Source organism: Chiloscyllium punctatum, unplaced genomic scaffold (assembly GCF_047496795.1).
Source record: "Chiloscyllium punctatum isolate Juve2018m unplaced genomic scaffold, sChiPun1.3 scaffold_1436, whole genome shotgun sequence".
Lineage (NCBI taxonomy): Eukaryota > Metazoa > Chordata > Chondrichthyes > Orectolobiformes > Hemiscylliidae > Chiloscyllium > Chiloscyllium punctatum.
In genome coordinates this window covers 1-15,000 of record NW_027311170.1, presented here as the reverse complement: position 1 = coordinate 15,000, position 15,000 = coordinate 1, and the positions used below count along the sequence as shown (strand labels likewise).

Below are 15,000 nucleotides of genomic sequence, written 5' to 3'. Positions count from 1 at the left end.
AGACAAACACCAACCTGCAGCAAAACTGCACGACCTCACCTCAACATACACAGACAAGGACAGCCATCAATTTGACTGGGACAACATAACTGTATTAAGACAAGGTAACCCGAGACACGCATGGGAATTCCTAGAGGCCTGGGTTTCAACTCACAATGCCATGAACAAGCATCTAAAAATAGACACCATGTCCAAACCACTGCAGAGCAAAACCGGAAATGGTACAACCTACCTTAATAGACCAGATCATAAATATCAAACAGAGTCGAACAACTCTTCACAGAAGTCGCACTGTTACAAAACAACTGTGGGTCAATCCGGCAGCTCAGTGAGGAAAGCAACATCCACAACCCGAGCTACAAATCTTCACAAAAAAGTTTAAAAACTTGTTACTGAAAATTAAATAACAACGCAGTACTTTTTTTTTTAAAAAAAGAGTCCTGTCCAGCATTCTTAAAAAAACTGGAATCAGAACAAAACACAGCAGCCAATTTACACAGAGTAAGGTCTCACAAACACCAAGGGGTCGTAGAGAGATGCTGAGAGATGTGGATCGGCAGAGAAGTGTCAGGAGAAACAGTGGAGACAACTCTCCTTTGATACATGCCCACCTGGGGACAGGTGGTTTTCAGATCTCTGCCAAAACCTCAGCCCGGCGACTCACTCACAGGCGAGAATGGTAAACGTCAAGGTGTAGCACCAGCCAGGGCTGCTGCGTTCCTGCTAGCAGCTTTTCAGTAACTTGGTCAACTAGTGTGTCCTCCCTCCATCACTATACCTGCAGCAATCCTCTTCCCTCCTCCCCTCACCCATCTCTCCCTCAATCTCTGGCTGTCTACCCCTCCACTATCACTAACCTTCATTCCATTTATCTCCCTCTTCCACAACTACACCTCCATTAATCTCTACCTGTCTAGCCTGCTCCATCTACTGCAACTCTTTCATCCCCCCCGCCTCCCGGCCTATGCCCCTTTCCCTTGCTGTCTGCCTGTCCTAGTTTCCCCCTCTCTCCTTGCCTGATCCCCCCCCCGATCCCTGACTGCAACCCCAGCCTATATCCCCCCCTCCTGCCCACTCCCCCCTCTGCCTGTCAACCCTACCTGCACTCTCCCCAACCTCCCTGTTCCCCTGCCTATTTCTCCCTCTCTAACTACACCTCCCTCTCTCCCTGCCCATTTTCCCCACCCACTTCCCCCCTCGCCAGTTCCTCCCCCTCCCTGCACGTGCCCATCCCCCTCTCCCTTCCTGCCCATCCCAATCACCTTCACCTGCACTCAATGATAACTATTCCATGATAACATTGACTGAGTGAAGGTGACGACACCTTTGCAGTGATATTGTGACCCGTGGATTGCTCTTCACCGGGCAATGTGATTTGTGATTCAAGTATTTATTGTAGAAATCAGGAAAGGTACAAATCCCATTGAGAGCAACAGAATCAACCAGGTACCAGTCTCAATCAACAAAGTTGGATGTTTCTGTTTCTGTGTCTCCTGGCTTCTGGGATTCAGGGTGAATCCAGGATCTAGATCTCCTACATTCAGGGTATCGATGTTCCCAGTTTCCTGTGTCCCGGATGCGCCATGCTCCCAGGTAATTATTCCGGAATGTCAATGACCAGGTCGTCATCTCCTTCCATACCATCGTCATCACTCCCCTCCCCAGTATCACTGAACATCTGGTGAGGGACAGTGCTAAGGATAGTGGTGGGAGGGAGCTTGGAGGAGAGGGTCGAAAGCGGGTCAGAGGGTGAAGAAAATGACATCGTCACGGACTCTGGGTGGCTGGAATGGAGAGGGACTCGTAGCTGGAGAGGGGAGAGTGGGGAGCAAGCGGAGAAAGGGGTGGTGTAAGGGGATATTGTGAGGGGAGGCAAGGGGAGAGGGTGAGGGGGCACAAGCAGAGGAAGGTGGTGCAAGGGGGTACACAAGGGGAGAGGGTGAGGGGGCACAAGCAGAGGAAGGTGGTGCAAGGGGGTACGCAAGGGGAGAGGGTGAGGGGGCACAAGCAGAGGAAGATGGTGCAAGGGGGTACGCAAGGGGAGAGGGTGAGAGGGCACAAGCAGAGGAAGGTGGTGCAAGGGGGTACGCAAGGGGAGAGGGTGAGGGGGCACAAGCAGAGGAAGGTGGTGCAAGGGGGTACGCAAGGGGAGAGGGTGAGGGGGCACAAGCAGAGGAAGGTGGTGCAAGGGGGTACGCAAGGGGAGAGGGTGAGGGGGCACAAGCAGAGGAAGGTGGTGCAAGGGGGTACACAAGGGGAGGCAAGGGGAGAGTGAGGGGCACAAGGGAAGAGGGGGTGCAAGGGAAGAGGGGGCACAAGAGAGGTGGGGCAGGTGGAAGGAAGACAAAGGTGTGGGGGGGATAAAAAGAAAAAAATTAAAGTGTGCTCACTTTCCTGCCCAGCACCATATTTCCATTATTCCCTTACCTTCCCCCCAAACTCTCTTCACATTCACTCCCTTATTCCCACCCCTTTGTCCCCCAATTTCCCCCCTCCTCCCCAACACTCATTTCCCCACTCCCCCGTTCCCATCCTCACTTCTCCACCCTGCCCTCCCCAACCCTGTATCCCCCCCCCCCCCCCTCGATCTGCCCCCTTACCTTTGCCCTCTTGCTTTTCTGGGCCTTAGCCCTTTTCTCCCGTTTAATCTTGTCCGGTTTTGCGCTGGACACTCCCCCAGCCGCAGTTGCCCCCGGGGCGTGAGTGTTGGGGTAGGACGACAGATACTCTGAGGGAAAGGGGCTGAAGGTGGGCGAGGTCATCTGGAAAAGGAGGGCAGAGCAGAGACACTGAGGCCTGGCTCACACACCATTCAATAGCAGACCACCCCCCCCCTCACCAGCCCTCCCGAACTCCAGCATCCAAACCCCAACTCTGAGGCAGCATAACGTAGCCTAACAAAGCAGTGCTCACCAAATCATACCTTCCGGACAATGTCCCAGGCACCACCATTCACCATCTCTGGATGTGTCCTGTCCCACCAGCAGGACTGACCCAGCAGAGGGAACAGCAAACAGTGTACAGCTGGGAGGGAGTTTCCCTGGGAGTCCTCAATATTGACTCCAGATCCCATGAAGTCTTGTGGCTTCAGGTTTAAAGATGTGCAAGGAAACCTCCTGCTGATAACCACACACCGTCCTCCCTCTGCTGCTGGATCAATGGTACTCCATGTTGAACAACACTTAGGGGAAGCACTGAGGATGGTAATGTAATGTTAAAAGATTAAATTGTATGGTCTCTCTAGACATTCATGTAATATTAAAGGGTTAAACTGCGCTGTCTTTGGGTGGGGACAAAAGCCACAAAAGGATGCAGATGATTACCCATTGTAATTTACCTTTCAATTAGACATTACTTCCCTGCTATTGTCAAGTTAAACTATCAATTCAATCGCTTCGATTCAGAAATGCTTTCTGGCCAGAAGTCTGTCATGTATGTATTGTCTTGGGGAAAGCACTGAGTCAAGAAACAAATCCCTAGGTTTAGGGTACGAGCATTTACATTATCCCTGAGGATGAGCTCATCCTGCCATTGTACCTGGGCTAATGTGTGACTGTGAGTTGTCTTGAATGGCATGTGACTGTGGGGGAGTGGCCAGTGTAGCTGTAAGCATTGCCAACCAACCTGTATAAAGGGGACGTGCTTTCCTTGTTGAGTGCGGGGTGTGTGTGCGCGTGTGCGCGCGTGTGCGTGTGTGCGCGCGTGCGTGTGTGCGCGCGTGTGCGTGTGGAGTGGGGGTGGAGGAGGGGTGGTGGTGGTTGGGGGGGCGGGGGGTGTCACCTTGCTTGTCCAAGCTTTTATAAACTTAAACTGTTTCCTTTGTTCAGAGAGGGCTTTTTGCCAAGACCCTGTAAACTCTGCGAGGTGTGCATTAAGCCTGTACTGTAGCGTCTTTAATAAATTTTGTTGCTTTTTCACAGAAACTGGTGTGTTGCAGTTGCATCAAGTATGTAAGGACCTCAGGAGTAAAAAAAACTTAACAGTTAAGGGCACAGAATGTCCTCTGGGTGGGGGACTTCAATGCTTGGCAGCAGGATTACTGATCGAGCTGGTCGGGTCCTAAAGGACGTAGCTGCTAGACTGGGTCTGCGGCAGGTGATGAGGGAACCAACAAGAGGGAAAACATCCTCTGCCAGCTGCAGATGTATCTGTCCATGACAGTATCGGTAAGAGTGACCACCGCACAGTCCTTGTGGAGACAAAATCCCACTTTCACACTGAGAATAATCTCCATCATTTGTGTGTCACTATCACCGTCCTAAATGGGACAGGTTTCAAACAGAGCTAGCAACTCAAGACGGGGCATTCGTGAGGCCCTGTGGGCCATTAACAGCAGCAGAACTGTTCTCCAGCACAATCTACAACCTCAAGGCTGGCAAATCCCCCACTAAACCGTTACACCAAGCCAGGGGCTCAACCCTGGTTCAATGGAGAGTGCACGAGGGCATCCCAGCAGCAGCACCAGCCAGACCTAAAGATGAGGTGTCAACCTGGTGAATCATACAATCCCTACAGTGTGAAAGCAGGCTATTCAGCCCATCGAGTCCACTCCAACTTTCCGAAGAGTATCCTATCCCCCTACCCTATCCGTGTAACTCTGCATTTCCCATGGCCGATCCACCCCAACCTGCATATCCCTGGACATTGTGGAGAAATTTCCCATGGCCGATCCACCCCAACCTGCATATCCCTGGACATTGTGGAGAAATTTCCCATGGCCGATCCACCTAGCCCAGACATCTTTAGACTGTGGGAGGAAACCGGAGCACACAGAGGAAATCCCACACAGACATGGGAGGAATGTGCAAATTCCACACGGACAGTTATCCAGGGTGGAATCGAACCCAGGTCCCTGACGCTGTGAGGCAGCACGGTGGCACAGTGGTTAGCACTGCTGCCTCACAGCGCCGGAGACCCGGGTTCAATTCCCGCCTCAGGCGACTCTGTGTGGAGTTTGCACGTTCTCCCTGTGTCTGCGTGGGTTTCCTTCGGGTGCTCCGGTTTCCTCCCACAGTCCAAAAATGTGCAGGTCAGGGTGAATTGGCCATGCTAAATTGCCCGTAGTGTTAGGTAAGGGGTAGATGTAGATGTAGGGGTATGGGTTGGTTACGCTTCGGCGGGGCGGTGTGGACTTGTTGGGCCGAAGGGCCTGTTTCCACACTGTAAGTAATCTAATCTAATCTAATCAATGCTAACCCCTGAGCCATCATGCCTTCCCGAAGCTATCAATCAGGACTACTCATGCCAGTTGTATTCAGTGATCAGCGATCCCTCAACCAACTGATCAGATCTAAGCTCTGCAGTCCTGCCACATCCGATGAATGGTGGTGGTAGACAATTAAGTAACTCATAGCAGGAGGTGGCTCCACAAATATCCCATCCTCGAGTTACGTGAGTCACACAGCAGGGAAGCAGACCCTTGGGTCGAAATAGGGAGAAAGTGAAAACTGAAGATGCCAGAGATTAGAGTCAAAAAGAGTGGTGCTGGAAAAGCACAGCTGGTCAGGCAGTATCTGAGGACTCTCCTGCTCCTCGGATGCTGCCTGACCAGCTGTGTTTATCCAGCACCACTCTTTTTGACTTTGATGCCTTTGGTCTAGGTAGTCCACACAGACTGTTTCCAAACCAAACGACATGTTCTGCACTTGGCCCACATCCTTCCATGTGTTTCCTATTCCTAAACCCATCCAACTGCCTTTTAAACGCTGTAACTTTACCACTTCCTCTGGCACATCGTTCCACACACACACACACACACACACACACACATCACCCGCTGGATAAAAACATTGTCCCTTATGTCCTTTTTCAAACTTTCTCCTCTCACCTTAAAAATAAGCTGTTATTTTTGAACTCCCCCCCCCCCCCCCCTCCCAACAGCCCAACATGGAAGAGACCATCACATTGTTAACAGCATTCTTCAGCCTGAAGTGGCCAATCCATCTCAGTTGTCCCCACCATCACAGTCCTCAGCCAACTTGATTCACATGATATTGTGAAAGGGCTGGATACTGCAAAGGTTATGGGCCCTGACAACATTCCAGCTATAGTACCGAAGACTGGTGCTCCAGAACTTGCAGCTTCCCCTAGCCAAGCTCTTCCAGTACAGTTACAACACTGGCAACTACTCAACAATGTGGAAAATTGCCCAGGTATGTCCTGTACATAAAAAAAATGACAAACCCAACCTGGCCAATTACTGTCCCATCAATCATCAGGGCGGCACGATGGCAGGGGGTTCAATTCCCGCCTCAGGCAACTGTCTGTGTGGAGTTTGCACGTTCTCCCCGTGTCTGCGTGGGTTTCCTCCGGGTGCTCTGGTTTCCTCCCGCACTCCAAAGATGTGCAAGTTAGGTGATTTGGCCATGCTAAATTGCCCGTAGTGTTAGGTCAGGGGTTAATTTAGGGGAATGGGTCTAGGTGGGTTGCTCTTCAGAGGGTTGGTGTGGACCTGTTGGGCTGAAGGGCCTGTTTCCACACTGTAGGGAATCTAATCTAATCTAAAGCAAGCACCTGCTCAGCAATAACCTGTTCAGTGAGGCCCAGTTCCCCTGGGGCCACTCAGCTCCTGACTTCATTACAGCCTTGGTTCAAACATGGACAAAAGAGCTGAATTCCAGAGGGAAACAGGGGCATGATATCCCTGGACATCGAGGTAGCACTTGACTGACTGTGGCATCAAGGAGCCCTAGCAAAACTGGAATCAATGGGTATCGGAGATAAACTCTGCACTGTTGTGCTACTGAGACTTTATAAAGCTCTGGTTAGGCCCCATTTGGAGTACTGTGTCCAGTTTTGGACCCCAGACCTCAGGAAGGACATACTGGCACTGGAACGTGTCCAGCGGAGATTCACACGGATGATCCCTGGAATGGTAGGTCTAACATATGAGGAACAGCTGAGGATCCTGGGATTGTATTCATTGGAGTTAAGAAGATTAAGGGGAGACTTAATAGAGACGTACAAGATAATACATGGCTTGGAGAGGGTGGACGCTAGGAAATTGTTTCCGTTAGGTGAGGAGACTAGGACCCATGGACACAGCTTTAGAATTAGAGGGGGTAAATTCAGAACAGAAATACGGAGACATTTCTTCAGCCAGAGAGTGGTGGGCCTGTGGAATTCATTGCCGCAGAGTGCAGTGGAGGTCGGGACGTTAAATCTCTTCAAGGCAGAGATTGATAGATTCTTGTTGTCTCGAGGAATTAAGGGCTACGGGGAGAATGCGGGTAAGTGGAGTTGAAATGCCCATCAGCCATGATTGAATGGCGGAGTGGACTCGATGGGCCAAATGGCCTTACTTCCACTCTTATGTCTTATGGTCTTATACTTGACACATTGGGAAGATGGTTCTGGTTGTTGGAGGTCAGTCATCTCTCTGACAAACACAGCAAGATGGTAGTCCCGGGAACAGATCCTAGACCAACACAAGCCCAGCCAACGCTATGGCCCATCCCTAACTCAGCCCCAGCCTGTTACCCCCCTTCATCAGCCGCACAAGCATCGAGACCCAGTGTGACTCACCGAGCTGAGGTACGGCGACTGAGTTGGAGTTGGAGTTTGAGAGTGCGAATACGCCAAGGTGGCCTGCAGGGTCAGTGAGGATGGTGAAGGAGAGGCAGAACCTCCGAGCTGGGGACTTCTCTTCCTGAGAGGGAACAGCAAGAGAATTACTGACCAGGATCGGTGAGGAATGGACCACCGTCCCAATTACTGACCAGGATCGGTGAGGAATGGACCACCGTCCCAATTACTGACCAGGATCGGTGAGGAATGGACCACCGTCCCAATTACTGACCAGGATCGGTGAGGAATGGACCACCGTCCCAATTACTGACCAGGATCGGTGAGGAATGGACCACCGTCCCAATTACTGACCAGGATCGGTGAGGAATGGACCACCGTCCCAATTACTGACCAGGATCGGTGAGGAATGGACCACCGTCCCAATTACTGACCAGGATCGGTGAGGAATGGGTCACCGTCCCAATTACTGACCAGGATCGGTGAGGAATGGACCACCGTCCCAATTACTGACCAGGATCGGTGAGGAATGGACCACCGTCCCAATTACTGACCAGGATCGGTGAGGAATGGACCACCGTCCCAATTACTGACCAGGATCGGTGAGGAATGGACCACCGTCCCAATTACTGACCAGGATCGGTGAGGAATGGACCACCGTCCCAATTACTGACCAGGATCGGTGAGGAATGGACCACCGTCCCAATTACTGACCAGGATCGGTGAGGAATGGACCACCGTCCCAATTACTGACCAGGATCGGTGAGGAATGGACCACCGTCCCAATTACTGACCAGGATCGGTGAGGAATGGACCACCGTCCCAATTACTGACCAGGATCGGTGAGGAATGGACCACCGTCCCAATTACTGACCAGGATCGGTGAGGAATGGACCACCGTCCCAATTACTGACCAGGATCGGTGAGGAATGGACCACCGTCCCAATTACTGACCAGGATCGGTGAGGAATGGACCACCGTCCCAATTACTGACCAGGATCGGTGAGGAATGGACCACCGTCCCAATTACTGACCAGGATCGGTGAGGAATGGACCACCGTCCCAATTACTGACCAGGATCGGTGAGGAATGGACCACCGTCCCAATTACTGACCAGGATCGGTGAGGAATGGGTCACCGTCCCAATTACTGACCAGGATCGGTGAGGAATGGACCACCGTCCCAATTACTGACCAGGATCGGTGAGGAATGGACCACCGTCCCAATTACTGACCAGGATCGGTGAGGAATGGACCACCGTCCCAATTACTGACCAGGATCGGTGAGGAATGGGTCACCGTCCCAATTACTGACCAGGATCGGTGAGGAATGGACCACCGTCCCAATTACTGACCAGGATCGGTGAGGAATGGACCACCGTCCCAATTACTGACCAGGATCGGTGAGGAATGGGTCACCGTCCCAATTACTGACCAGGATCGGAGAGGAATGGACCACCGTCCCAATTACTGACCAGGATCGGTGAGGAATGGACCACCGTCCCAATTACTGACCAGGATCGGTGAGGAATGGGTCACCGTCCCAATTACTGACCAGGATCGGTGAGGAATGGACCACCGTCCCAATTACTGACCAGGATCGGTGAGGAATGGACCACCGTCCCAATTACTGACCAGGATCGGTGAGGAATGGACCACCGTCCCAATTACTGACCAGGATCGGTGAGGAATGGACCACCGTCCCAATTATTGACCAGGATCGGTGAGGAATGGACCACCGTCCCAATTACTGACCAGGATCGGTGAGGAATGGACCACTTTCCCAATTACTGACCAGGATCGGTGAGGAATGGACCACCGTCCCAATTACTGACCAGGATCGGTGAGGAATGGACCACCGTCCCAATTACTGACCAGGATCGGTGAGGAATGGACCACCGTCCCAATTACTGACCAGGATCGGTGAGGAATGGACCACCGTCCCAATTACTGACCAGGATCGGTGAGGAATGGACCACCGTCCCAATTACTGACCAGGATCGGTGAGGAATGGACCACCGTCCCAATTACTGACCAGGATCGGTGAGGAATGGACCACCGTCCCAATTACTGACCAGGATCGGTGAGGAATGGGTCACCGTCCCAATTACTGACCAGGATCGGTGAGGAATGGACCACTGTCCCAATTACTGACCAGGATCGGTGAGGAATGGACCACCGTCCCAATTACTGACCAGGATCGGTGAGGAATGGGTCACCGTCCCAATTACTGACCAGGATCGGTGAGGAATGGGTCACCGTCCCAATTACTGACCAGGATCGGTGAGGAATGGGTCACCGTCCCAATTACTGACCAGGATCGGTGAGGAATGGGTCACCGTCCCAATTACTGACCAGGATCGGTGAGGAATGGGTCACCGTCCCAATTACTGACCAGGATCGGTGAGGAATGGACCACCGTCCCAATTACTGACCAGGATCGGTGAGGAATGGGTCACCGTCCCAATTACTGACCAGGATCGGTGAGGAATGGGTCACCGTCCCAATTACTGACCAGGATCGGTGAGGAATGGACCACCGTCCCAATTACTGACCAGGATCGGTGAGGAATGGGTCACCGTCCCAATTACTGACCAGGATCGGTGAGGAATGGACCACCGTCCCAATTACTGACCAGGATCGGTGAGGAATGGACCACCGTCCCAATTACTGACCAGGATCGGTGAGGAATGGACCACCGTCCCAATTACTGACCAGGATCGGTGAGGAATGGGTCACCGTCCCAATTACTGACCAGGATCGGTGAGGAATGGGTCACCGTCCCAATTACTGACCAGGATCGGTGAGGAATGGACCACTGTCCCAATTACTGACCAGGATCGGTGAGGAATGGGTCACCGTCCCAATTACTGACCAGGATCGGTGAGGAATGGACCACCGTCCCAATTACTGACCAGGATCGGTGAGGAATGGACCACCGTCCCAATTACTGACCAGGATCGGTGAGGAATGGACCACCGTCCCAATTACTGACCAGGATCGGTGAGGAATGGACCACTGTCCCAATTACTGACCAGGATCGGTGAGGAATGGACCACCGTCCCAATTACTGACCAGGATCGGTGAGGAATGGACCACTGTCCCAATTACTGACCAGGATCGGTGAGGAATGGACCACCGTCCCAATTACTGACCAGGATCGGTGAGGAATGGGTCACCGTCCCAATTACTGACCAGGATCGGTGAGGAATGGACCACCGTCCCAATTACTGACCAGGATCGGTGAGGAATGGACCACCGTCCCAATTACTGACCAGGATCGGTGAGGAATGGGTCACCGTCCCAATTACTGACCAGGATCGGTGAGGAATGGACCACCGTCCCAATTACTGACCAGGATCGGTGAGGAATGTGTAACCGTCCCAATTACTGACCAGGATCGGAGAGGCATGGACCACCGTCCCAATTACTGACCAGGATCGGTGAGGAATGGACCACCGTCCCAATTACTGACCAGGATCGGTGAGGAATGGGTCACCGTCCCAATTACTGACCAGGATCGGTGAGGAATGGACCACCGTCCCAATTACTGACCAGGATCGGTGAGGAATGGTCCACCGTCCCAATTACTGACCAGGATCGGTGAGGAATGGACCACCGTCCCAATTACTGACCAGGATCGGTGAGGAATGGACCACCGTCCCAATTACTGACCAGGATCGGTGAGGAATGGACCACCGTCCCAATAACTGACCAGGATCGGTGAGGAATGGACCACCGTCCCAATTACTGACCAGGATCGGTGAGGAATGGACCACCGTCCCAATTACTGACCAGGATCGGTGAGGAATGGACCACTGTCCCAATTACTGACCAGGATCGGTGAGGAATGGACCACCGTCCCAATTACTGACCAGGATCGGTGAGGAATGGACCACTGTCCCAATTACTGACCAGGATCGGTGAGGAATGGACCACCGTCCCAATTACTGACCAGGATCGGTGAGGAATGGACCACTGTCCCAATTACTGACCAGGATCGGTGAGGAATGGACCACCGTCCCAATTACTGACCAGGATCGGTGAGGAATGGGTCACCGTCCCAATTACTGACCAGGATCGGTGAGGAATGGACCACCGTCCCAATTACTGACCAGGATCGGTGAGGAATGGACCACCGTCCCAATTACTGACCAGGATCGGTGAGGAATGGGTCACCGTCCCAATTACTGACCAGGATCGGTGAGGAATGGACCACCGTCCCAATTACTGACCAGGATCGGTGAGGAATGTGTCACCGTCCCAATTACTGACCAGGATCGGAGAGGCATGGACCACCGTCCCAATTACTGACCAGGATCGGTGAGGAATGGACCACCGTCCCAATTACTGACCAGGATCGGTGAGGAATGGGTCACCGTCCCAATTACTGACCAGGATCGGTGAGGAATGGACCACCGTCCTAATTACTGACCAGGATCGGTGAGGAATGGTCCACCGTCCCAATTACTGACCAGGATCGGTGAGGAATGGACCACCGTCCCAATTACTGACCAGGATCGGTGAGGAATGGACCACCGTCCCAATTACTGACCAGGATCGGTGAGGAATGGACCACCGTCCCAATAACTGACCAGGATCGGTGAGGAATGGACCACCGTCCCAATTACTGACCAGGATCGGTGAGGAATGGACCACCGTCCCAATTACTGACCAGGATCGGTGAGGAATGGATCCCCAGTGCCCCGACTCCACCCCCCATCCCCCATCTCCACCTCCCCCCCCACCCCCCCACTCCGGTGCCCCGACTCCACCCCCACCTCCCTCTCCCATCTCCCTCCCCCCCCACCTCCCCCACCCCCACCTCCCTCTCCCCCCCCCCCACCTCCCCCACCCCCACCTCCCTCTCCCCCCCCCCCCACCTCCCTCTCCCCCCCCCCCACCTCCCTCTCCCCCCCCCCCCACCTCCCCCACCCCCACCTCCCTCTCCCCCCCCCCACCTCCCCCCCCCCACCTCCCCCACCCCCACCTCCCTCTCCCCCCCCCCCCACCTCCCTCTCCCCCCCCCCCCACCTCCCCCACCCCCACCTCCCTCTCCCCCCCCCCACCTCCCTCTCCCCCCCCCACCTCCCCCACCCCCACCTCCCTCTCCCCCCCCCCCACCTCCCCCACCCCCACCTCCCTCTCCCCCCCCCCACCTCCCCCACCCCCACCTCCCTCTCCCCCCCCCCCCCACCTCCCCCACCCCCACCTCCCTCTCCCCCCCCCACCTCCCCCACCCCCACCTCCCTCTCCCCTCTCCCCCCCCCCACCTCCCCCACCCCCACCTCCCTCTCCCCCCCCCCCCACCTCCCCCACCCCCACCTCCCTCTCCCCCCACCCCCCCAGTGCCCTGACTCCACCCCCCACACCCACAGTGCCCTGACTCCACCTCCCACTCCTCCCCACCCCCACCCCCCGGCCCCGTCCTGACCCCCAGCTCCAACGCTCCTTGGAGCCTGATCTTCACCTCTCCTGGATCCTGATCCTGCCCCCAACCCAGCTCCTCCTCCCCTCCCGCACTCTGACCCTAACCCCCCCAGCTGATGACCCTGCACCACCAATCACCAATACCCACTGAACTGGACCCTGCTCCCTAACCCATCCAACCCTGACCCTGCCCCCCCCCCAAACACTCTAACCCTGCTCCCTCGGCAATCCCCTCAACTGCTTCAACCCTGACCCCCGCCCCCCCCAAACACCCCCAACAGACAGAGCACAGGACGATTCCAGGACAGTGGTACTCACTTCTTCAGGACGGGGGTGTCTAGGGGCTTCGGGCCCTCACACTCACTGTTTTCCGATGAGGCAGTTGCTCCCGAATCTGTAAGGAATAGGAAATGTCAGAGTTTACGGGGAGGTACAGTGTGGGGGAGGGGAGGCACACAGGACCTGAGGGGGGAGGGGAGAGAGGAGGGCACTGGTGGGGGGATGGAATGGGAGGGGTTGTGGGGAAGAGTACAGCCAAGGGTGGGGGATATGGAGCAGAGCGGTGGAAGGGGAGCTGGGTGCAGGGGTGAGGAACAAAGTGAAACATAAAAGTGGGAAAAGGTCTGAACGGAACAATAAATTCCAGCAGTGACTGGGGGAGGGAACGAATAGCCTCTTCCAAAGTGAATCAGCCCCAACACACCCCCTCCCTTACAACACCAATCAGCCCCAACACACCCCCTCCCTTACAACACCAATCAGCCCCAACACACCCCCTCCCTTACAACACCAATCAGCCCCAACACACCCCCTCCCTTACAACACCAATCAGCCCAACACACCCCCTCCCTTACAACACCAATCAGCCCCAACACACCCCCTCCCTTACAACACCAATCAGCCCCAACACACCCCCTCCCTTACAACACCAATCAGCCCCAACACACCCCCTCCCTTACAACACCAATCAGCCCCAACACACCCCCTCCCTTACAACACCAATCAGCCCCAACACACCCCCTCCCTTACAACACCAATCAGCCCCAACACACCCCCTCCCTTACAACACCAATCAGCCCCAACACACCCCCTCCCTTACAACACCAATCAGCCCCAACACACCCCCTCCCTTACAACACCAATCAGCCCCAACACACCCCCTCCCTTACAACACCAATCAGCCCCAACACACCCCCTCCCTTACAACACCAATCAGCCCCAACACACCCCCTCCCTTACAACACCAATCAGCCCCAACACACCCCCTCCCTTACAACACCAATCAGCCCCAACACACCCCCTCCCTTACAACACCAATCAGCCCCAACACACCCCCCTCCCTTACAACACCAATCAGCCCCAACACACCCCCTCCCTTACAACACCAATCAGCCCCAACACACCCCCTCCCTTACAACACCAATCAGCCCCAACACACCCCCTCCCTTACAACACCAATCAGCCCCAACACACCCCCTCCCTTACAACACCAATCAGCCCCAACACACCCCCTCCCTTACAACACCAATCAGCCCCAACACACCCCCTCCCTTACAACACCAATCAGCCCCAACACACCCCCTCCCTTACAACACCAATCAGCCCCAACACACCCCCTCCCTTACAACACCAATCAGCCCCAACACACCCCCTCCCTTACAACACCAATCAGCCCCAACACACCCCCTCCCTTACAACACCAATCAGCCCCAACACACCCCCTCCCTTACAACACCAATCAGCCCCAACACACCCCCTCCCTTACAACACCAATCAGCCCCAACACACCCCCTCCCTTACAACACCAATCAGCCCCAACACACCCCCTCCCTTACAACACCAATCAGCCCCAACACACCCCCTCCCTTACAACACCAATCAGCCCCAACACACCCCCTCCCTTACAACACCAATCAGCCCCAACACACCCCCTCCCTTACAACACCAATCAGCCCCCAACACACCCCCCCTCCCTTACAACACCAATCAGCCCCAACACACCCCCTCCCTTACAACACCAATCAGCCCCAACACACCCCCTCCCTTA

At 54.6% G+C, this 15,000-nt stretch overlaps 1 long non-coding RNA gene across 1 annotated transcript; it reads right to left on the bottom strand.

The window, feature by feature from the left end:
• Window positions 1–1,374: 1,374 nt before the first annotated feature.
• Window positions 1,375–13,401, bottom strand: LOC140475155 (uncharacterized). Its single transcript, XR_011959731.1, has 4 exons — window positions 13,272–13,401; window positions 7,525–7,648; window positions 2,601–2,762; window positions 1,375–1,807 (listed from the first exon to the last, which is right to left on the bottom strand). It is a non-coding gene; the product is annotated as an uncharacterized lncRNA (long non-coding RNA).
• Window positions 13,402–15,000: the final 1,599 nt, after the last annotated feature.